Source organism: Gorilla gorilla, chromosome 2 (genome assembly GCF_029281585.2).
Source record: "Gorilla gorilla gorilla isolate KB3781 chromosome 2, NHGRI_mGorGor1-v2.1_pri, whole genome shotgun sequence".
Lineage (NCBI taxonomy): Eukaryota > Metazoa > Chordata > Mammalia > Primates > Hominidae > Gorilla > Gorilla gorilla.
In genome coordinates, this window is record NC_086017.1 from 10,267,103 (window position 1) to 10,290,009 (window position 22,907).

The following is a 22,907-nucleotide window of genomic DNA, read 5'->3' on the forward strand; positions in this document are numbered from 1 at the left end:
GATCATGATATCAGTTTTAAAAGTTGTTTCCTGCCTACTGTACTAACTCCTAATCAAAACTCTTACAAGTCTGTGCTTCTTGCCAGGGAAATTCATTTTTTCTTCTTGGTTAATTACAAGATATGTACAAAGAACATACAATGTTCAATGCACTTTCAGATGTGTTAACAAAACATTATCAACACTAGATCATCTGACTTATCCATATTGACAGTCAAGGTATCATTAACCTCAGACTTGAATGATCTATTCAAACAGTGGCTTCCTGCAAAAATAGTTTTTAAAAAATATTTCTATAAGTTTTTTTCTTCCCTTTCTCTACTGCACATCTCTTCTCAGATGAAGCCCTTTAGGTACTTATTGAACCTACAGAAGGAAATAAGATGGCACGAATTAGTACATATTCTATTTGTCAGTACAAGTGAAATAGAATGGGGCTATGTACTTTTCAGAGGATGGAACTGAATTCCCTTGGAAAATAAAAAGAGAAAATTTCAGTATTTTGGCTAGAGGAATATAAGTTAAAGATAATACCTCTTTTCTACTTTCCTTGTGACCTGTAGGAGGTTTTCCCTCTGTGAAACTGAAAGTGGTAGAATTGGTAAAGATACTGCAGCAGAAATAAACGAAGAGATGCAGGAATAAGTCACTGAAAAATTTAAACCTCAAGTAATGGTGCGTGCCTTTGTCTAACTATTTTAAATCAGACTCTTGAAAAAGAGTCACTATAAATTATAATAAAGAAGAACAATCTACATAATACTCCCATTTTACAAAAACAATTTTATCTCAACTATAAATATTCTGGCTTGAAATATCTGGTACTTTCCCCACATTGTCCCTTGTGATGTTAGAGCTGCCCCTTAGGTCATTAGATCAGTCAGGGACAAAGCAAAAGACAGAAATCACACACAGTTTTATTAACAGAGAATGTCATATGAAAAATTGTAAACTACGTGTAAAGTTGTTAACTTGGCAATCGAAAAGGCAAAAGGGGAAACTAAGGTATCATAGACAGATGACAAATGTGAGAAGCAACGGACACTCCTAGGGCTGGGGAAACAGAGGGAATAGGTTGGAATTTTTAGAACCTTGAAGCTTGGAAGAGGAGGCCTATAGAATGAACAGACAAAGTTCTGAGGCAGGACTCTGCTTAGCTGGCCTAGTGTCTCAGCTCACCGGAGGAGCCTGCCCAGGTCTGGACATAGACTTCTGACAGGGGGATCCTAAACAGCTGGTGCTAATATTTCCAAGAAGGACATTACGAGGTTCGTTCTGCAGGCACTGAAACACCTGTACAACAGCAACACAGCTGCTTTGAGGGTGAATATAGTAATGTAGGTTAGTACCTCATAGATACATTTTTAATATATATTCAGTACAAACTTTATATGTATTTTTTATCATCTGTTATCTATCTGTCTACCAACCTAGCTATTAACCTATCTTCCTACCTACATAATCAATTTGTCCCATTTTCGTGATGCTGACAGGTAAATAGTTCAGGAGTTTCTGCTGTGCTTTTTCTTTAGGTTCCGCTCCTAGTGATTGCTATAATAGGAAACATTATGAGTTTTGACTCATTTGGCAAGCTTGCAGTTTCTTCCATAAACAGCCTTTTTATTCTGCCTAAACTCAAGCAGATGCAAAGGAGATAGAAAAGCTGCATGTATTGATCATCTATGGTGTACTCGCCAACTGAATTCGGCGCTTTTCAAAAATTATCTCATATGGTTCTTGCCATAATCCAATTATGCAGATATTTTTGTTCTCACTTCTCATTTTACTAGTGAGAAAACTGAAGTTATAAAACGTATCAGAAGATACACATAAAACATATGAAGTGGGCAGGATTTGAAGCTAGAACTACCTCCTTCAAAAAGATTTAAATCCTCCTGCCCCCACCAACTTTGAAACCACTGCTAGCCCATATGGTGTCTTTGTGCTAATTTTAAAAAAAATGTGCTTACTAATTTAAAAAAAAAAATGCCTTCTCAAGGCTGACAAAACCCCATGGGTACACAACCTGGCAAGAAGATTAAATGTTTGTGTGTTAGAAAAAGGCATTTCTGCTTCTGGGTAGATGCAACTCTGAGTCAGGTCACACAGCTTGGAGACCAGAGCATGGGTTTGATTTTCATCTTCTTTCACATCCTGGGTCGGGCACCCTTGTGAATAGCACAGTCTATACAACTGAATACCATGGTCTTTTTCAACATCACTTTCGTCAAAATAATGTTCCTGTTTAAGATCTCTCTTTCATTCAGATTTTAGCATTAAGAGGACAACATGCCTTTCTGCCCTAAAATGCTTTGTTGTTCGCACTTCACTTTTATATAATAGTGCTAATTATGTAGTAAATTAGTGACCTTTTGCTGCAAAACAAATTATCTCAAAACTTAGCAGCCTAAAAGAACAAATATTTATTATCTCACACAAATTCTTAGGGTCAGAAATCCAGGAGTCACTTTGCTGGGTGGTTCTGCTTTGGGACCTCTCATGAGATGGCAATCAAGCTGTCAGCCCGGCGTCAGCCATTTGAAGTTTTGCGCAGCTGTGGAATCTTCCTTTAAGCTCATTCACAGGGCTACTGGAAGGAGGCTTCAGTTCCTCACCACACTGGCATCTCCACAGAGCTGCTTATCACATGGCTTCCCCCAGAAAGAGTGGCTGAAGAGAAGAAGAAAAATACCAGTCACAGTGGAAGTTGAAGGGACTTTTGTAACTTCACCTCAGAAATGAAGTATCATTTTTTTCTGTGGTAATTTTTTTCTTTTTCTTTTTTTGAGATGGAGTCTCACTCTGTCACCCAGGCTAGAGTGCAGTGGCACAATCTTGGCTCACGGCAACCTCTGCCTCCCGGGTTCAAGTGATTCTCCTGCCTCAGCCTCCTGAGTAGCTGGTACTACAGGCGTGCGCCACCATGCCCAGCTTTTTGTTTGCTTGTTTGTTTGTTTTGTATTTCTACTAGAAACGGGGTTTCACCATATTGGCCAGGCTGGTCTCGAACTTCTGACCTTGTGATCCACCTGCCTTAGCCTCCCAAAGTGCTGGGATTATAGGCGTGAGCCAACGCGCCGGGCCTTTATCTGCTGTATTTTCTTGGTCCCACAGAACAACATTGTACAACGTACAAATGATTGGGAGTCATCTTAGAGGGTAGCAAATATAGTTAACTCTATGGTCTCATTATATGTGCCAACATCCTGAGGAGATAAAATGGCTGATACTCAGGTGATCCTCGGTGGTACAACTGTTGGCTGGCATTGATTTTGGTCAAATGAGTGTTTTTCCTGATTTTTCTATGCTCGTGCCCAATCAGTTGTTAAATATTTTAACTATTATTCCTGGAGATAGATACTGTTGTTATCATCAGCTTGCAGACGTTGAATGTGAGGTTTCTAGACCTCAGTTTCCTCCACAAATAAATGCTAGAACCGACCTTGGAACCCCCAATCTTTTAATTACTATGCTATTACCTTCTTTAGTATATTCAATTTTAACTTCAATTCATCACTTCTAGAAGTAAGCTGGCACCACACTCATACCAAACATGTTTCTACATGAATAAATTTCCATAACATATTAAATATAAAAGCCTCTTTTAAAGCTAGCTTGATGTTAAAAATCAAAGGAAGAGATTTTATCATTAGGCAGGTCAGAGACTCATTTCACCCTGTGTTCAAAGAGCAGAGCCCATGTCTCAGATAAAGAGCTTATCTAATTTTGAGGAAGACATTCTATATTACTGTTTTCTTTCTAGCTAATATAACATTTGGATTTGAGTTTTAAGGGGATAACCTTCTCCCCAAATATTTAAGCATGTCAGTTCCATAGGAGTGCATTTAGGGAGACAAAGTGGGAGATCCTATTATTTGCATACTCCACCAACAACAGAAAGACTGAGTTCTGTAATTATGAAAATTATCGGTTAAAACCGGTTGACAGGAAAAAATGACAACTTGGCTGATTTTTTAAAATTTTTAAATAGATACTAGGCATGTTATATAAGTGCTGCCTGAAGGCTGGGTTTGGGTATTTTATCAAAAAGTAGCAAATAATAACAAATGTACTTTGTGAAAAAATAATTAGTTGATGTGATTATTTTATTTTTGAAATATAAATTTATGCATAAGAAGAATAAATGCAAGGTATTAGTAGCAACCAATTTACTTCTTATACAATCATTATTTCAGGCAACATTTATAAAGGCCAACTGAAATTGAAGCTAAGGCAAATGCCCAGATATAAGCTCAGGCCAAAATCCCCAAATTTGCAGTTATCAATATATCCTCAATATATCAATGGCTCCTTGGCTACACGGTAATGTAAACTAAGACAAAATAAATCTGGTTTGCACAAGCTTTGGATATTTTATTAGCCATGTGGCATCTTCCAACCTATGGAAATTAAGCTATGGCCAAGGCCAAGTCTGGCTAAAAAAAAAATAGGCAATCACACAATTTTAACAAGCTCACATGTTTTAACATAACCTCAAATCTATTTTCAATTTTTTCCATTTCCTGCCCAATAACAACTCCCATACTGAAACGCAGGGACTGAAGCCTTCTTTTTTTCCCCCACTGGAGAAATCTTATCTAACTCTATTAGGCCATAAATAAACACTAAGACCCATGCTAAACCTCAAAAAACCTAAACAAATATGCAATCTATTCTTCATATGCTCACCTATTTCTTTCTTATAATGGCTTTCCCTGGATCCATCGTCCAGATGCTTACTTTGTGACAAAAGTATTTTGATTCAATTATCTGTGAAGGGAAATATCAAAGAAAAACCATCATAAAGATGTCTGACCTCTTAAAACTATGTTGCCTTTAGGAGCTCATGTTAGAAGCGGAAGAGCTGAAGTTTTCTGTCTGAATTCAACTTCAATTAGATTTTAATATCAGACCTCCCTCTGATTATTAATATTCTACCACCCAATTTTCAAAAATGTAATTTGTCATGCAATAACCTTGCTGGCTCTGTATTTCCATCATCACATTTGCCCTCACTCCACATTCTATATGGTCTGTGTGAATAAGCTCTTAATCAAAATTTTATTCCATTCTTGAGACTGTAACTTTCCCAAACTAAGTTTGTAAAAGTGAAATCTTTTTCACTCAGGCTTTGTAAATTACAATCTTCTTAACATCAATGGTTTAATGTGTTCTGAGAATGAGGAAAAAATAGGGAGGGAAGTTTGCGTGTTTTAATAATTCTCCCTTTGTGTCTTCTAATGAAGATTAAGGTTTATATGAAATTTAATGAGACATTTGTCTATCAGAGGTAAAATCTATGCAGTATCTCCTGGACAACACATAAAATGGGCCTCTTTAAAGGAAAAAAGGAGTTCTTCATATTTAAAGTATCATATAATAGTAAGAAAAAAATAAATCTACAAATCACTGATGGAATAGCTATGGTATGGTATGTTACCACTTCATAAATTTTGACTATCCTTAAAGCAGTTGAATTAACCCAGTCTAAATGCAAATAGGTTTTATTTATTTATTTATTTATTTACTTATTCATGCATTTATTTATTTAAGGCCAACTTCAGTTTCTAGTAGACACTAATAATGCTGTAATGAGGATTGTGAGACTATGTGAAGTCATTGGGGAAGATTATCATGATCAATTAATCATGTCTGTCATGAGTTTGCCAAAGGTAAGTTGTAGTATATACATATATGCAGGATATTTTGCATCCCTGGTCTATGTGAAGTAGAACAAGACTGATGGTATTAGTCCATTCTTCACTGCAATAAAGACATACCTGAGACTGGGTAATTTATGGAGAAAAGATGTTTAATTGGCTCACAGTTCCACATGCTGTACAGGAAGCATGGCTGGGGAGGCCTCAGGAAACTTACAATCATGGTAGAAGGCAAAGAGGAAACAGCAGTGTTTTACATGGCTGGAGCAGGAGGAAGAGAGTGAAGGGGGAAGTGTTACACACTTTTAAACAACCACATCACTTGAGAACTCACTCACTACCACGAGAATAGCAAGGGAAAAATCCGCCCCCGTTATCCAATCACCTCTCAACGGGTCTCTCCCCCAACATTGGGAATTACAGTTCAACACAAAATTTGGGTGGGGACAGAGAGCTAAGCCATATCCCTGATAAAAGTTTTCTATTATTTACCTATTATACTTTAGGAAAATTTTCCCATACTTCTGGAATTAAAGTTTCAAGGGCTGAGGTTTGGGAATGCAAACTTTCAAAAATTTCGCCAATTGATTCTAACAAGGAGCCAAGCTTAGGAGCCATTGTTTTAAGGATCAGATTTATATCGAGCTTATTTTTTAATATTTAAAAAAGTCTTGTGGATACATAGAAGTTTTATATACTTACGGGGTACATGAGATGTTTTAATGCAAGCGTGCAATGTGTAATAATCACATCATGGAGAATGAGGAATTCATCCCCTGAAGCATTTTCAGACCTACTTTTCAGTTCAGAGCTAAGTGGTAAGCAATGAGTGAGTGTGTGCCTGTGTGTGGCAGGCAGGAGGGGGCAGTATAGGAAAGAAACAATCGAATTCTTGTGGACAAAGGACTGCTTTATTTCTTTGCAATCGTTTTGCATGTGGGTTTTTATTATTACGGAGACCAACTTCAAAGGGGAATAAAAAATAGATATAGACTAGTCCAGGAGAATAAGAAAGAAAAAGAAAGGAGAGTATAATATTCATGTAGGGTCATAGGTCTTTCTGTTTCTCTGAAATTCACATTACAGAGTTACAATAGTTCACTTGCCTTAGGTACACATCAGTTAAGTCTCAGAGGAGGTAGAGAACTGGGGCAATTATTCAAATTCATTGACTTAGTTGATCATTGCTTTAAGTTTCTATTTCAATCACACCATGGAGATTGAACTAGAATTAATTTCCTGGTTAAGTGGCCCTAAGAAGTCATGCCCTGCTGTCTTCTAATTCCACACCATTTTACTGCAGACCATGGCACCTCATACATACAAAGATACATAAATGAATATCTAATTTTTTTAGAGACAGGGTCTCACTATGTTGCCCAGGGTGGACTTGAACTCCTGGCCTCAAGTGATCTTCTTGCCTCAGCTTCCCAAGTGCTGAGATTATAGGTGTGAGCCACCTGGGCCAGCCTGAAATTTTTCACAAACATGTTTGTGTATGTGTATGTGTGTGTGTGTGTGTGTGTGTATGGGTGAATTGGTGTGGGTGTATGTATATACTTATCTACTGAATTCTCTTCCCCTGTCCCCCTTCTCCTTTTCCTCCTTTCCATCTCTCTCCCTCTTTCACACACACACACACACACGCGCGCGCGCATGCCCTATGTAGCTATTTATGTGAAGGCATTCTAATAAAGGAAAAACTTTTTAAAAGTCCACAGAAATTAAAGCTTCTCAAGATGCATCACGAGCTAACGAATAAAAATAACAATGTTTTGCAACATGCAAAATCACAACATATTGCAAAAGATAATTGAAATTCCTACATATGCCTAGGATATTAATATTTTTCCCTGCTTTTTTGTAATTAGATTGATGTGTGTATTTAAAAATCTGCTCCCCACATGTGCTTAAGAATGCCAGGTTTTTCCTGAGTCATATTGCCAACTCCAATACTAGGTTTGAATGTGTCTTCTATCCCGGTGGTATATACACGTGTGAGATTTTAGCACCCCTGCAAGGTGCTGGTGTGCTGAGAATATCAGCACAGATGTTATAGGATGCTGTTATTCAGAAATAAATTATTCATTTCCTGGGCACTTTCAGTTTTATATTGACAGTAGTAGCCATTACAATCCAATCTGATTTACATTCTCAGCATTTACCTTTCAAACTGATAGGCCTCTGAAACAATAAACGTTTTTGAAGTTTAGACATTATTTTCAGTCTGGTTTTCTAGATGCAGAAACTGAGATAGGGATTTGAATGTACTTGATGTATCCGGAGTGTGCTGAAGAGATAAGGACTGAGGAAAGACAAGCACGAGTTGGTCCACTTTGAGGCAAGGGGGTCAATATTTATACCCCCAAGATATTAGTTTGATGGGGTTGTGATATGGTTTGGATCTGTGTTCTGCCCAAATCTCATGTTGATATGTAATCCCCAATGCTGGGGTTGGGTCCTGGTGGGAGGTGATTGGATCAAGGGGGCCATTTCCTATTAATGGTTTAGCACCATTCTGCAAGTGCTGTTCTCATGATAGAGTTGTCATGAGATCTGCTTATTTTAAAATGTGAAGCACCTCCCCCGACCCCTTGTTACATTTCTGGTCATGTAAGACATGCTTGCTTCTCCTTCATCTTCTGTGGTGATTGTAAGTTTCCTGAGGCCTCCACAGAGACTGATGCTGCCAAGCTGCCTGTACAGCCTGCAGAACTGTGAGCCATTAAACCTCTTTTCTTTATAAATTACCCAATTTGAGGTATTTCTTTAGAAAAATGTGAGAACAAACTAATACAGAATATTGGTACCAAGAAGCAGGGCACTGCTATAAGGATACCTGAAAATGTGGAAGCAGCTTTGGAATTGAGAAACCAGCAGAGGTTGGAAGAGTGTGGAGGGTTCAGAAGAAGAGAGAATGGTAAGGAAAATGTTGGAACTTCCTAGAGGCTTGTTGAATGATCGTGACCAAAATGCTGATAGTAATATGGACAATGAAGTCGAAGCTGATGAAGTGTCAGATGGAAGTGAGTTACTTATTGGGAACTGAAGTAAAGGTCACTTTTGTTATGCATTAGCAAAGAGGTTGGCTGCATTGTCCAGCCTGGTCATGTGATTGAAAAGAAAAGCCCCTTTCCAGGAAAGAAATTCAAGCAGGCTGCAGAAATTTGCATAAGTAAAAAGGAACCAAGTGCTAATATCCAAGACATGGGGAAAAGACTCCAAAGGCATTTCAGACACCTTTGTGGCAGCCCTTCCAATCACAGGCCCAGAGGTCTAGGAGGGAAAAATGGTTTTCTGGGTGAGGCCCAGGGCCCTGCCACCCTGCGCAGCCTTGGGACAATGCCTCCTACCTCCCAGCTGCTCCAGCTCCAGCCATGGTTCAAGGGGACCCAATTATAGCTTCAGTGGGTATAAGCCATAAGCCTTGGCAGCTTCCTATGGTGTTAAGCCCATGGGTGCACAGAGTGCAAGAGTTCAGGCTGAGGAGCCTCTGCCTAGATTTCAGAGAACATATGGAAAGGCCTGAATGTCCAGGTGGAAGCCTGTTGCTGGGGTGGAGCCTTCATGGAGAACCTTTAATAGGGCAGTGCAAAGCAGAAGCGTAGGGTTGGAGCCCACACACAGAGTCCCCACTGGAGCACTGTCTAGTTGAGCTGTGAGAAGAGGACCACCATCCTCCAGGCCCCAGAATTGTAGATTCAACAACAGCTTGCACTGTGCACCTGGAAAAGCCATAGGCATTCAATGCCAGCTTGTGAAAGCAGCCAAAGGGGTTTGTATCCTACAAAGCCACAAGGGTGGAGCTGCCCAAGGCATTGTTATCCCACTCCTTGTACCAGTGTGCTGTGGATGTGAGATATAGAATCAGAGGATAATATTTGGGAGCTTTAAGATTTAATGGCTGCCCTGCTGGGTTTGAGGTTTGCACAGGGCCTGTAGCCTTTCTTTTGGTTAATTTCTCCGTTTTGAAATAGGAGTAACTATCCAATGGTTGTACCCCCATTGTATCTTGAAGTACCTAACTTGTTTTTGATTTTACAAGTTCATAGGCAGAAGGGACTAGCCTTGTCTCGAATAAAACTTTGGACTATGGACTTTTGAGTTAATGCTGGAATGAGTTAAGACTTTGGGGGACTGTTGGAAAGGCATGATTGTATTTTGAAATGTGAGAAGGATGAGATTTGGAAGGGACCAGGGGCAGAATGAGATAGGTTTGGTCTGTCTCCCTGCCAAAATCTCATGTTGAAATGTAATCCTCCATCCTGGATGTGGGGTGTGGTAAAAGGTGATTGGCTTATGGGGGCTCTTTCTCATTAATGATTTAGCACCAACCCCTAGTGCTGTTCTCGTGATAGAGTTCTCACGAGATCTGGTTGTTTAAAAGTGTGTAGTACCACCTCCCTCCTTCTTGCTCCTGCTCCAGCCATTTAAGAGGTGCCTGCTTCCCCTTTGTCTTCTCCCATGATGGTAAGTTTCCTGAGGTCTCCCCGGAAGCTAATGCTGCTATGCTTCCTATATATTCTGCAGAATTGTGAGCCAGTTAAACCTTTTTCTTTATAAATTACCCAGTCTTAGGTATTTCTTTCTTTATTTTTTTTTCTTTGAGACAGCATCTCACACTGTCGCCTGGGATGGAGTGGAGTGCAATGGCGTGATCTCGGCTCACTGCAACCTTTGCCTCCCGAGTTCAAGAGATTCTTCTGCTTCAGCCTCCTGAGTAGCTGGGATTACAGGAGCCTGCCACCACACCCAGCTAATTTTTTTTTTATTTTTAGTAGAGACGGGGTTTCACTATGTTGGCCAGGCTGGTCTCTAACTGCTGACCTCGTGATCCACCCATCTTGGCCTCCCAAAGTGTTGGGATTACAGGCATGAGCCACTGAGCCCAGCCACGTATTTCTTTACAGCAGTGGAAGAACAGACTAATACAGGCTGTCTTAGCAAAATACTAGGTTGGGTGGCTTCAGTAACAAAAATTTATTGTCTCATACTTCTGGAGGCTGGACATCCAAGATCAAGATGGTAGTGGAGTTGTTTTCTTCTGAGGGCCATAAGGAAAAGAACCATTATCAGACCTCTCTCCTTGGCTTGCAGGTGGCCACCTGCTTGCTGCCCCTTCATTTGGTCTTTCCTCTGTCTGCATGCCCTTTATGGCTCTTTTTGTGTGCAAATTTCCTCTTCTTAGAAGGACACAAGACAGGCTGGATTTGGGCCCTGCTAACAACTTCATCTTAAGGTAATCACCTGTTTAAAGGTGCTATCTCCAAACATAGTCACATTCTGACGTACCTGGGGTTAGAGCTTCAGTGTATGAATTTTGGGTGAACACAATTCAGCTTGTAATCCTCATCAATCCAATCTGTCAGTCACTGGCTATAGGCAACGTCTAGGGAAGAGGGTGAGGAGTAACCTTTCCAGTGTCCCTGAGAAGTCACTTGGAGCAGTGGGAGGATAGACAGAGGTGTTACTGAATAAAGGTGATCTGGCAGGGCAACCCACAGTGTCAGCTGCAGAAATTATTATATGCCAGTGGAAGAATCATGAAGTTCATAAACTTGGAATGGAGAACTTTATTTCTCATAAAGGGTTGCAGCCTCTGGGCTGGCCACTACACAGGCTGGAAAGCATAGCCTCTGGAAGAAGCAAAGTTCAAACACTTTGAGGCAGGGGCAAAAGGAACAGGAGTTTATGCTGAGCAGTTGACTAAGTATCCATATTCTATAAACTAAAGGAGGAGTCATGAATATTTATGAAAGGAGAAACCATGCCCATGAGCAATAGAGCTTCATGCCTCTTCATGAATTGCATAGAAAAAAGCATGGCTGTGCTAGCATGATGAGGGTGGAGGTTTTGGCCCTCTGATGTCAAATGGTGAAGCAGAGGACACAAAAACCTTTACTGCACATCCTCCATGAGTTGGTCAAAAGCAGTCCAGAGGTGGTGGTCATTTTTTTAGAAAGGGGTGCATTGTAAAAGTAGTGAGCTGTCATGTCAAAACTGCAAAGCTGGAGGGGGAGTCCAGTCGTGGCCTCAGATGACTGATTAAGGGAAATAATGGAAAGAATCAGCTGTTTCTTGTTTTCCAGAGCTTGTTTCTGCTTACTCCTCAGGAAAAAATTCTGGTTAAAGGTTAATAAGGGAGGGGAGGACTGAGGCACATCTGACCTCTTATCCCATCATGGATGGGAGCTCAGTTTTCCCTTTGGTCCCTTTGGCTCAGAAGGGGTCCATTCAGTCAGTCAGTGGGCTTAGGATTTTATTTTTATTTCTCAATAAATAAAAGTAACTAATATTTCATGATCCCTTAATAATTAGGTATTTCATCAAATTTAGGAACCCATTAACCATAACGTACACTATTATTTTAAGGACTGTAAGAAAAGAAAACCATGCCACAAGATGGGAATCTAATAGGAAACCTCCAGAAAAGTGGGACACAAAAGAACTAAATTCTCAATGTCAAGAAAAATGAGTAATGAAACCACCATGCAGAAAGGCAGTAAGAAACATTCATGTTTATATATTGGCACACGATAGAAGAAAGAAAAAAATAACTCCCTTAAAAATTTGGACCTTAAGCTCTTACTAACATGAATTTTTGACTTTAATTCACACTACTCAGGTGGTCCAAAACCCTAAGCAGACAATTTAATTAAAAGTGCTCTCAGGCATGTAGTGCCCCCAAATAATTGGAGGAGCAAATACCAATGTGACCAAATGGTGAAGATGCACTGATTAGAAAACGCTTCCTCCACAGATGTCAAATGATGATAAATAGTGATGATAACAAGGATAGATAAAATTTTGTATAATCTGAGGCTTTTTGTTTAGTGTTGGCAAACTGCAGCCTGTGGGCTGGCTGCTACTCCTTGTTATAAATAAAGTTTTATTGGAAGACAATCATGCCATTCATTTCTATACAATCTATGGCTACTTTTGTGATATAACAGCACAGTTAAATAGTTGCCGCAGAGACCATATGACCTACAAAACTGGCAGAATTATTATCTGACCCTTTACAAAAAAAGTTTGCTGAACCCCTGATGAATTTCTACCTATTACATTATTTCATTTTAACCACAATCTTATGTGGTAGACAACATTATATCCCCATTTTACAGACGGGAAACAGGGACCAAGAGGTTAAATGACTTACCCAATGTCACATACTAGTAAATAGCATAAGAAAAATTTGATTATAGGTATGTCATTAACTTCTAGTGGTTAATTATGTAAGATGGGAAGGTATCCAAAGAAAATGGGCTGCGTGATAATAGGCGTTCAATAGATAGTTTGTTGTGTGAATAAATGCATGAATTAATGGATATAGTCAAGATGTGGCAGAACCAGGATTTTAACCCAGACCACTCTGAATCCAAATTCCAATATCTCTTAAAAACAAGATATGAAAGTGTAATTAACCGCAGAGACAGAGACTGCCTTAGCCTCTACCCTTAATTAACTTGACAGAGTAACCCACACCGTTTTTTCTGATAAAAACATGCTGACTCATGCATCCACTAGGGTACTCACAAATACTTTGGTTCCCAGCAGACGTGCTGTATGAATCCCATTTCAATCTGTATTTTTATTAACTGACCTACTGTTGTCCTGATTACATTGAAGGAGGGGTCATCCATTGTACCAGATACAGGACTTTCTGTGAGTTAATAGATCCAAAGGCAGGGAAATAATTTTCCTTAACAAATTATCCATTTGTTTCCCAATGTTTAGAAGAAAAGTCATTATTTTTGTTAACAATTAAAATAAAATTAGTTAAAAGCCCTATGTTAATTGAACGCTCATTATAAAGTTAAAAATAATTTGAGTGAAGTATTTATATCTGTGCTTATAAATATTTCTTTTTTTTTTTTTTTTTTTTTTGAGACAGAGTCTTGCTCTGTCGCCCAGGCTGGAGTGCAGTGGTGTGATCTTGGCTCACTGCAAGCTCCGCCCCCTGGGTTCACGCCAGTGTCCTGCCTTAGCCTCCCGAGGAACTGGGACTGCAGGCGCCCGCCACCTCTCCCCGCTAATTTTTTTTTTTTTTTGTATCTTTAGTAGAGACGGGGTTTCACCATGTTAGCCAGGATGGTCTCGATCTCCTGACCTCGTGATCTGCCCGCCTCGGCCTCCCAAAGTGCTGGGATTACAGGCGTGAGCCACCTTGCCTGGCCTGTGCTTATAAATATTTCTATAAAATATTCAGCTTAAAATTGTTGTAAAAAGATTATTAAAATAGGAAAATAATTCAATAGTTAATAGAAAAAAGGAATTTTTTAATTATGAAAAACTCTTTTTTAATTTAAGCAAGAAAATATTAACCTACTGGTGACAGTAGAAACAAGATGGCAGGTTCTTTTCTCAAGAGGAGCTCACTGTGCAGTAGGGGAGCCTGTGTTGAACCCAAGCAGATCTGGCTCTAGAGTCTCTGCTTTTAACTACTATATTCTACTGCCTTTTCCTGAGAAGTGCCATTTTGCACAAAGATCTCTGCAAATTGCTTAAAAAGCTTTCTATTGGAGCAGAGTGGAGGAGATATTTGAAATGAGTTTTGAATGGCTCATGGGAGCTTAGCAAGAGAATGAGGAAGAAAGAAAGAAGGTGAGATGAGATTTAAAAAATTAAAAAATGTGCTGAGGCCAGAGGCATGAAACAACATATTAGGGTCAGAGAGTTTAAAGTGGTTTGGTAATGGTAGAGGGTAGGGTGAATGTTGGGACATGGTGAAGGATGAAACAAATAAACAAAGTAATAATAACATGCCCTAGTTTGACTTTCAGCCAATGAACAGCAAGGAGTCACTGAAGAATTTAAACAACAGAATGAGAAACTCAGATTTTTATTATTGAAAATTGTCATTCTGGCAGTAGCATGTGAAATGACTTGGAATGGGGAAGGCAGGAATCTCTCTGAACCTTCCTTAACAGTGGTCTTTGCTGACCTCTCCTCTCCTGCCTATTCTTTACATACCACCATGACCCAAGAGCCAGGCCCTGGCCTCTTCTTTTCACTTCCTACACTTCCTTGGCCAATCTCATCCATTCCCATGATTCACACGTCTGTACAAGTGAGCTGGATCCCTCTCTTGAGGAATAGTCTGATGGTGCACATTCACAGCAGCTTGGAGCAGAGGAATCTCAAAGTCCACATATCCAAAGGAACAGAAGAAGCTCAACTCTGTGGATTCAGATCTGACTGACAACCCTCCAACTCATACCATGAACTGAAATTAGTAATTGACCTTACCATCCCATCTAATAGGCAAGCCAGGAAATCAGAGGCCCTCCTAAATTTCTCTCTTTCTCTCACCAACCATTGCATTTTATCCCATCAATTTCAAATTAATACTTGTATTCTGTTAACTCAACCTATAATAATCCCATCCCTCCCTTTCAGTGTGGAACCTGAAGAGCTTTTAAACTCTTATGTAGATGTTAGAACTCTAATGCCCAGAGAGTCTGAGTTAAATGGCCTGGCATGAGGCTCAGGACTGGTATCTCTTAAATGTTTTTTAGGTGTTTTGGATGTGCAGCTATGAGTGAGAATCATTGCTCTCAGCCAAATAAACTGTTAGCAATTTGTCCATTGCTTCCACCTCCATGTTCTCTCTCATTCTCAGCCTATGACATGTCCTTCAGCCATGTTAAAGGCATGGTAATTTCTTGAATATGCCAATTTATTCCAAGCCTCCCTGCTTTGACTTATGCTCTTCTCTATGTCTGCATTTCCTACCTTTATCCTTCTCTATATACGTGAGCCTTCTCTCCTCAAGTAGAACTGATTATTCCTTCATTTTGCCTCAGCCCATGAGGTCCTTCCTCATATTTTAGAGTATCTATAACTTCATTGACTTTGTTCTTCACCTATCTATCTTCCCCCACCCTGGAAATCACTCTCTGAGTTGAGGGATCATCCAGTTTCATTCTTAGAAATATTTCAGAACCTTACATATAGAACAGACTCTCTCAAACTGTATGCTATTGATACTTTGGGCTGAGAAATCCTCTGTTGTAGGGACCCATCCTACAGCAGGATGTTTAGCAACATCCCTGGTCTCTACCCACTAGATGATAAGTAGGAACCCCTTCCCACTTGTGATAATCAAAAAGTGGCACATGTCTATAGTCCCAGCTACTCAGGAAGCTGAGACAGAAAGAGCTCTTGAAGTTGGCCAGCCTGTGCATCACAGCACGATCCTGTAAAAAAATGAAAAAACAAAAACAAACAAACAAACAAAAAACAATAACAACAAAAAAACACCTACAAACATTGTCCAACTCTGGGGTTGGTGTGAGGAGGACAAAATCAACCCTGGCTGAGGACAACTGAGATGCTAAAACTGATCGGTGGAGGACATGTAGAAAGTGTGGCTGCTTGTTAGGCTGATGGTTTCTTTAAAACAAGCCTCCCTATGTAGTCCCTTCTTCTGTTGACTCAGGGCTTAGCCATGTGATTTACTTTGGTCAGTAGGTCATCAACAAGGACAATGCCCACAGAGGCTTGAAAAAAGCTTGTTGCACTAGGGATTGCCCCTTTGGAGCTCAGCTACCATGTATAAAGCCCAGGCTAGCTTCCTTGAGGATGAGACACCACAAGAAAAGAGAGACACCCATACCACAAAGAGAAAGAAGCCCAAGTCTTCCAACATTCCAGTGAGGCCTGCTCCCAGTGTACCTGCTATATGAATATACCCAGGTGAGACCAGTAGTAGAACATCCCAGCCAAACCACAGGATCATGAGAAACAATAAATCATTATCTGTGACTTTATATTTAGAACACTCCATCATCTCAGCCCAAAAACTTATTGAACTGATAATAAATTTCAAGGAAGTCTCAGTATACAAAATAAATATGCAAAGATAGCAATCATTCCTTTACACCAACAATAGGCAAGCAGAGAGCCAAATCATGAATGAATTCCCATTCACAAATGCTATAAAGAGAATAAAATACCTAGGAATACAGCTAACAAGGGATGTGAAGGACCTCTTCAAGGAGAACTACAAACCATTGTTCAAGGAAATAAGAGAGGACACAAACAAATGGAAAAACATTCCATCCTCATGGATAGGAAGAATCAATATCATGAAAATGGCCACACAGCCCAAAATAATCTATAGATTCAATGCTCTTCCTATCAAACTACCTTTAACATTCTTCACAGAATTAGAACAAATCTACTTTAAATTTCATATGGAATCAAAGAAGACCCCATATAGCCAAGACAATCCTAAACAAAAAGAATGAAGCTGGAGGCATCACACTACCTGACTTCAAACTATACTACAAGACTACAGTAACCAAAACAGCATGGCACTGGTACCAAAACAGACATATAGACCAATGGAGCAGAACAGAGACCTCAAAAATAACACCACACATCTATAATCATCTACAACCTAACAAAAACAAGCAATGGGGAAAGGATCTCCTATTTATTAAATGGTGCTGGGAAAACTGGCTAGCCATATGCAGAAAACTGAAACTGGACCCCTTCCTTACACCTTATACAAAAATTAACTCAAGATGGGTTAAAGAATTAAATATAAAACCCAAAACCATAAAAACCCTAGAAGAAAACCTAGGCAATACCATTCAGGACATAGGCATGGGAAAAGACTTCATGACAAAAATGCCAAAAGCAATTGCAACAAAAGCCAAAATTGACAAATGGAATCTAATTAAACTAAAGAACTTCCGCACAGGAAAAGAAACTATCATCAAAGTGAACAGGCAACCTAAAGAATGGGAGGAAACTTTTGCATTCTACCCATCTGACAAGGTCTAATATCCATAATTTACAAGGAGTTTAAACATATTTACAAGAAACAAACAACCCCATTCAAAAAGTGGGCAATGGATATGAACAGACACTTCTCAAAAGAAGACATTTACATGGCCAAGAAACATTTGAAAAAAAGCTCAACATCACTGATCATCAGAGAAATGCAAATCAAAACCACAATGAGATACCATCTCATATCAATCAGAATGGCGATTATTAAAAAGTCAGGAAACAATAGTTGCTGGCAAGGTTGTGGAGAAATGGGAATGCTTTTACCCTGCTGGTGGGAGTGTAAATTAGTTCAACCACTGTGGAAGACAGTACGGTGACTCCTCAAGGATCTAGAACCAGAAATACCATTTGACCCAGCAATCCCATTACTGGGTATATACCCAAAGGAATATAAATCATTCTACTATAAAGACACATGCACACATATGTTTATTGCAGCACTGTTTACAATAGCAAAGACATGGAATGAACCCAAATGCCAATTAATGATAGACTGGATAAAGAAAAAGTGGTACACATACACCTTGGAATACTATGCAGCCATAAAAAGGAATGAGATCATGGCCTTTTCAGGGACATGGATGAAGCTGGAAGCCATCATCCTCAGCAAACTGCCACAGGAACAAGAAAGCAAACACCCATGGTCTTGCTCATAACTGGGAGTTGAACATCTGTGACCAGATGGACACAGAGAGGGGAACAGCACACACCAGGGCCTGTTGGGGATTGAGGGTGAAAGGAAGGAACTTAGAGGACAGGTCATTAGGTGAGCAAACCACCATGGCACATGTATACCTATGTAACAAACCTGCACGTTCTGCACATGTATCCCTTTTTTTTTATTTTTTAGAAGAAATAAGAGAAAATATCATTGTCTGAAGCCACTAAGTTGTGGTGTGGTATATTATGTAGTAATACAGAACATGGAGGTCATTTTAAAAGTGCAGTGAAAGGAACTGAGAATCTGAACTAGGGCACTGGTGGTGGGAATAGAAAGTGGTGTGGAATTCAGTTTAATGTTTTCTGTACTCTGCTGAGCAATCTACTAAGTACCCTGCAGGATTCACATTTATCAATAATTGATGATTTATACTTGTACACTTTTTTAAAGATTTGAAAACCCTTATTACCTCAGTAATTATTTTCTTAAGTGCTTGCTATGCATTAGGCACTTTACAAGCATTAGTTCATTTAATCCTCGTAACAACACTATGAAGTGAGTCATACTATCAGTCCGTTTTATAAATGAGGGAACCAAGGCTTATAAAATTAAATACTTGACCCCATCAAATAGCTAGTAAGTGGTGAAACCAGGATTCAGACTAAGCTCTGTCTGACTCCTGAAGAATTGCTTTTAAATATTCTTCTACATTTTTCAAAAAAGTGTTTGGTGTAAGATCTTCTTTATTTGATCTTTGTGGGAGTAGAGAAAAGCTATTTGCCATTCTTTTCATTCTCAACAATCCCTTTCCCAGGCTGAAGTTTCAGTTTAACAGGGAGTATTTTTATTGTGAATAACTGCAAGGTCAGTTTGTGGTACATTTTCACTTCCAGAATGATACAAGTTTCAGGGAAATGGATGTGAGGGACATGGACTTCCAGTCTATATTAGCAGCCACCAAAGATTATTTGCTGTGAACTGATTAGCCCCTCATCTCCCTTCTCTTCTTCAAAATCTAAGGAACGTTCTGTCTTTTCCAGCACTTCGAGGACTTTTTGTGATGTAGGATGGGGAGCATGGGGCAGAGAGAAAGTCAACTTGAGTGGACAGAGCCAGAGGTGTGCTTCTGCTGAAGGTAGGGATTTGAGGGGTTGGCAGGAAGGAAAGGTCCCTAAGAGGGAATAAGTTCACATATGACCTTCCTATATATCAAGGTTATAGATTCCTTTACTTGCTCTATTTACAACTTTGCCAAATGTCGCTCACACTATCTGAAGCCACATAACCAAGGATTATAAACTTTCTTGAGAAACCATTACTAAACTTCCCCAGACTTGGCAAAGTACACGCTTAGCTGTTCTTATCGTGCCTACAGCTGTGGGGAGCTTTCTTTGAAGAGTCTCTCCTCCCCATCACCAAATGCAGTATCAGGAAATTCCACCTGAGAAACTATTGTTTTTTACACGTCATTTGAAATATGGCTTTTGAGATTTCAAATTAAATTAACAGCAGCCTGCAGTCTTGACTGCTTCTAGAAAAAACTGTATAAAAAGCCCAGCCATCTTTTGATCTAAAAGTTCTGTATGTATTTAAATTTCCTAGTATCTCATGTTTACATTAGAAATGCCGATCTGGGTTTGCTGAATGAGGAATAATTGTGTGTCCATTTGTTTTTCTCTGATTTGTAGTTTCCTCACTATCTCAAGATAAAAGAATATTTTACCTCGGTGAGAGAGGACTCAAGTTTTTTTGACAATGTCATTTGTGATACAGCCAAGTGCTTTATAACTGACTGTATACATCTAAGTGGCTATTTAACTGAAAAGAAAATAAATTTGGTTCAATGCTTGAGTCTATGCTAATGTCGACTGTGACGGAACTTTCCTTTCTTTACTCTCTAATCCAGCAGAGGGCACTGATCAAACATCAGTGGCTTTAAAGCTAGACGCCTTGTTCACTGAATAGTTTATCGGTGCTATTAGATAATTTTTCTCTTCAAGCCGTTATCTAACTGGAAGCAAACTTTGGAAAATGATGTGTACATTGGCCTTGGTAAATGGTTTATGGATTTAAAATAATAATTTTCAACACAACTGCACCCTGTATTCTCTATATTTTTGCTGTTCAATACAGCAACCGCTTGCCATAAGGGGTTACTGAGCACTTGAAATGTGACTAGTTTGAATTGAGATGTGCTGTTAGGCATGCAATACACACTGCCTTTTAAAGACTTAGTGCCAAAAAAAGAATGCAAAACGTCTCACTAGGTTTTTGTTGTTGTTGTTGTTGTTGTTTTAATTGGTGAAAAGTTGAAATCATGTTTTGGATACGTCGGGTTAAATATACGATTTAAATAAATTTTAGCTGTTTCTTTTCACTTTTTTAACTTTTCTACTAGAAAATTTAAAATGACAGACGTTGCTTGCATTGTAGTTCCATTGTGAAGCACTGATCTCACTCTTACAAAACTTTTCTTTTCTAAGAGTAAGTGTTTTCCAATTATACTGCCTATTTTGCGGTCCAAGCCCCTATTCTTGCTTTCCCTCAATGTTTCTCGTCTTCCCAGACGAATCCAGAGACCACAGGTCCCCAGTGGTACCTTGGCACTGTGAGAGTCACCTGAAAACTACCTTTAAAAAGCCAATGGCCAGACTCTGGGAGGCCGAGGCGGGCGGCTTCCCTGAGCTCAGGAGTTCGCAGCTAGCCTGGGCATCACGGCCAAACCCCGTCGCCACTAAAATGCAAAAGATCCTCCGGGCGCGATGGCGGGCGTCTGCGGTCCCAGCTAGGAGGGGAGGCTGAGGCGCGGGAACTGCTTGACCCCGGGAGGCGGGGGTCGCAGCGAGCAGAGGCCGCCGCCCTGCGGCCCGGGCGACAGAGCGAGACTCCTCGCGGGCAGCGGGGTAGTGGGGGCGGGGGGGCGGGGCAGGGCTTGGGGGAGGCCAAAGGCGACCTGTGAGCTCTTGTCCTTACCCTGGGAGAGTACGGAACTCAGAGAAATCATCTGACCCCGGTAATGCATGACAACAAGCAGGAAAGGTTTGCTTGAGAAAAAAAAAAAATTCTTGTTTTAAATGCTGAGGCTTTGGGACCACAGTTGCATGATGAACAAACATTCACTGAACCCCCCTACCTTATGCCAGAGGCTTTTCCATAATTATTTCCTTTAATTGTCACCAAAAAACTCGGCGAGTGTCAGAGTTATTGCCATGCTACGGAAGAAACGTCGAGACTTAGAGAGGTGGGACAGCTTTGCCGAGACCACACAGAAGAGTGTGGTAAGTGGCAGAAGAGACCTGAAGAGCCAGCTGTGTTCAGCCTGTAGGATGCTCTCTCCACCTGCGACTGGCAGGTTAAGAACCCCCTGGGTCTGAGATGGTGATCGGCAGGCAGCCAGTGAATAGGCTCTGCTCACTATCAGGTGGTCATTAACCATATCCAGGAGCCAAAGCAGGGAGCTGGCAGCTTGGGAGCAGGGACATCACTTCTGACAGCAATGGGATGCTGAATAAATCAGTTATTGAACTAAAGAATAGAGAAAGAGAGGGAGAGAGCATGTAACATAAAAGTCTCCTCTTTTCTGATCTTAATAAGATAAATGTTTCATCGTTCTCACCTCTGATTGGGGCCTATTTTCAGCAACAAAAGAACTGCTTTGGAACTATGAATATTCTGCTGATTAGACAAACTAGGTTCATTAGAAAGATCAAACAGAAAAGTTACAGAGAAAACAGAATTTACCAGCATAGTTCAGACTCAGGGGCTTACCACGGTTTCATTTTCTCCATAAGTCGATTCTTGAAACAGCAAAGAATTCTTTTCTGTCATCACCCCTCATGTTCTCTAAAGTGGAAACTGGGAATGCGTTGCTGTAATTGTGTTCATGGCATCTTTGTAATTTTCCAGGCCTTAAATGAGCCAGTCCAAAAGCAATACTGGTTTAGGCAAAATGAAACTTAGCCTTCCAAGAATACATATTTGGTAAAGGCTGAGCTGATTTTAATAGCTAATATTTATTGAGTGCTATTTCTGATGGTTACCTGCAGTATTTCATTAAATCCTAATTCATTTTAAGACAGCAACACTGTTGTTATCCCTATTTTAGCAAAAAGGAAGCTGAGGCTCAGAAAGGTTACGTAATTTGCTATAAGTCATAGAACTCACCAGTGTGAGGATTGTCACCACTGACCCTTCTACTCAAGAGCTTTGACGCGTAACCATTACACCATGCTGTCTTCCTTAGAGAACATCTTGTTATCATGAAAAAAGTTATTTTCTTTCTCTGGCCCGTTAAAACAATACAAAAATCTATATGAATGGCATTTGCAGTGCACCAGATACTTTTACCCTTTTCATTCTTTCACAAAAAAAAATTGATAGCAAATGTAAGCCCATGTATTTATGAAGGCAGTCGGTTCCTGCTCACTTCATTTTACCATTTGCTTTCACTTGAAGAAAGGAATAACTGAGAGCAACCTTTACTGCTATAATTGGATTTTTGTCATCAGGTATGGTTTGGTTCAATTGTATCTTAGGAGAAATAATACACATTTGGGGTTTAGTTTTATAGAATCTATTTTCTGTAACCTTAGAAGTCTTAAATTTTATCTAGGAATGCATTATATTCAACACTTTCAACTTGCATGTAACCTGCTAGGGGGAAAAAAAAGGCTAATTTAAGAAGATCTTTCTAATCTTGTCTTCCAACCTTCACAGTGAACATACCCATCTGAAATTTGCATTTTTTGTCATCTTGAACTTTGCATAAAACTTCTAAAAATGTT

At 39.8% G+C, this 22,907-nt stretch overlaps 1 long non-coding RNA gene across 1 annotated transcript; it reads right to left on the minus strand.

Annotated features, from left to right (window-relative positions):
- Positions 1-901: 901 nt before the first annotated feature.
- Positions 902-22,012, minus strand: LOC129532263 (uncharacterized). The gene is made up of 3 exons (XR_010132735.1): positions 21,892-22,012; positions 4,690-4,770; positions 902-2,670 (listed from the first exon to the last, which is right to left on the minus strand). It is a non-coding gene; the product is annotated as an uncharacterized lncRNA (long non-coding RNA).
- Between the last annotated feature and the right edge of the window lie 895 nt (positions 22,013-22,907).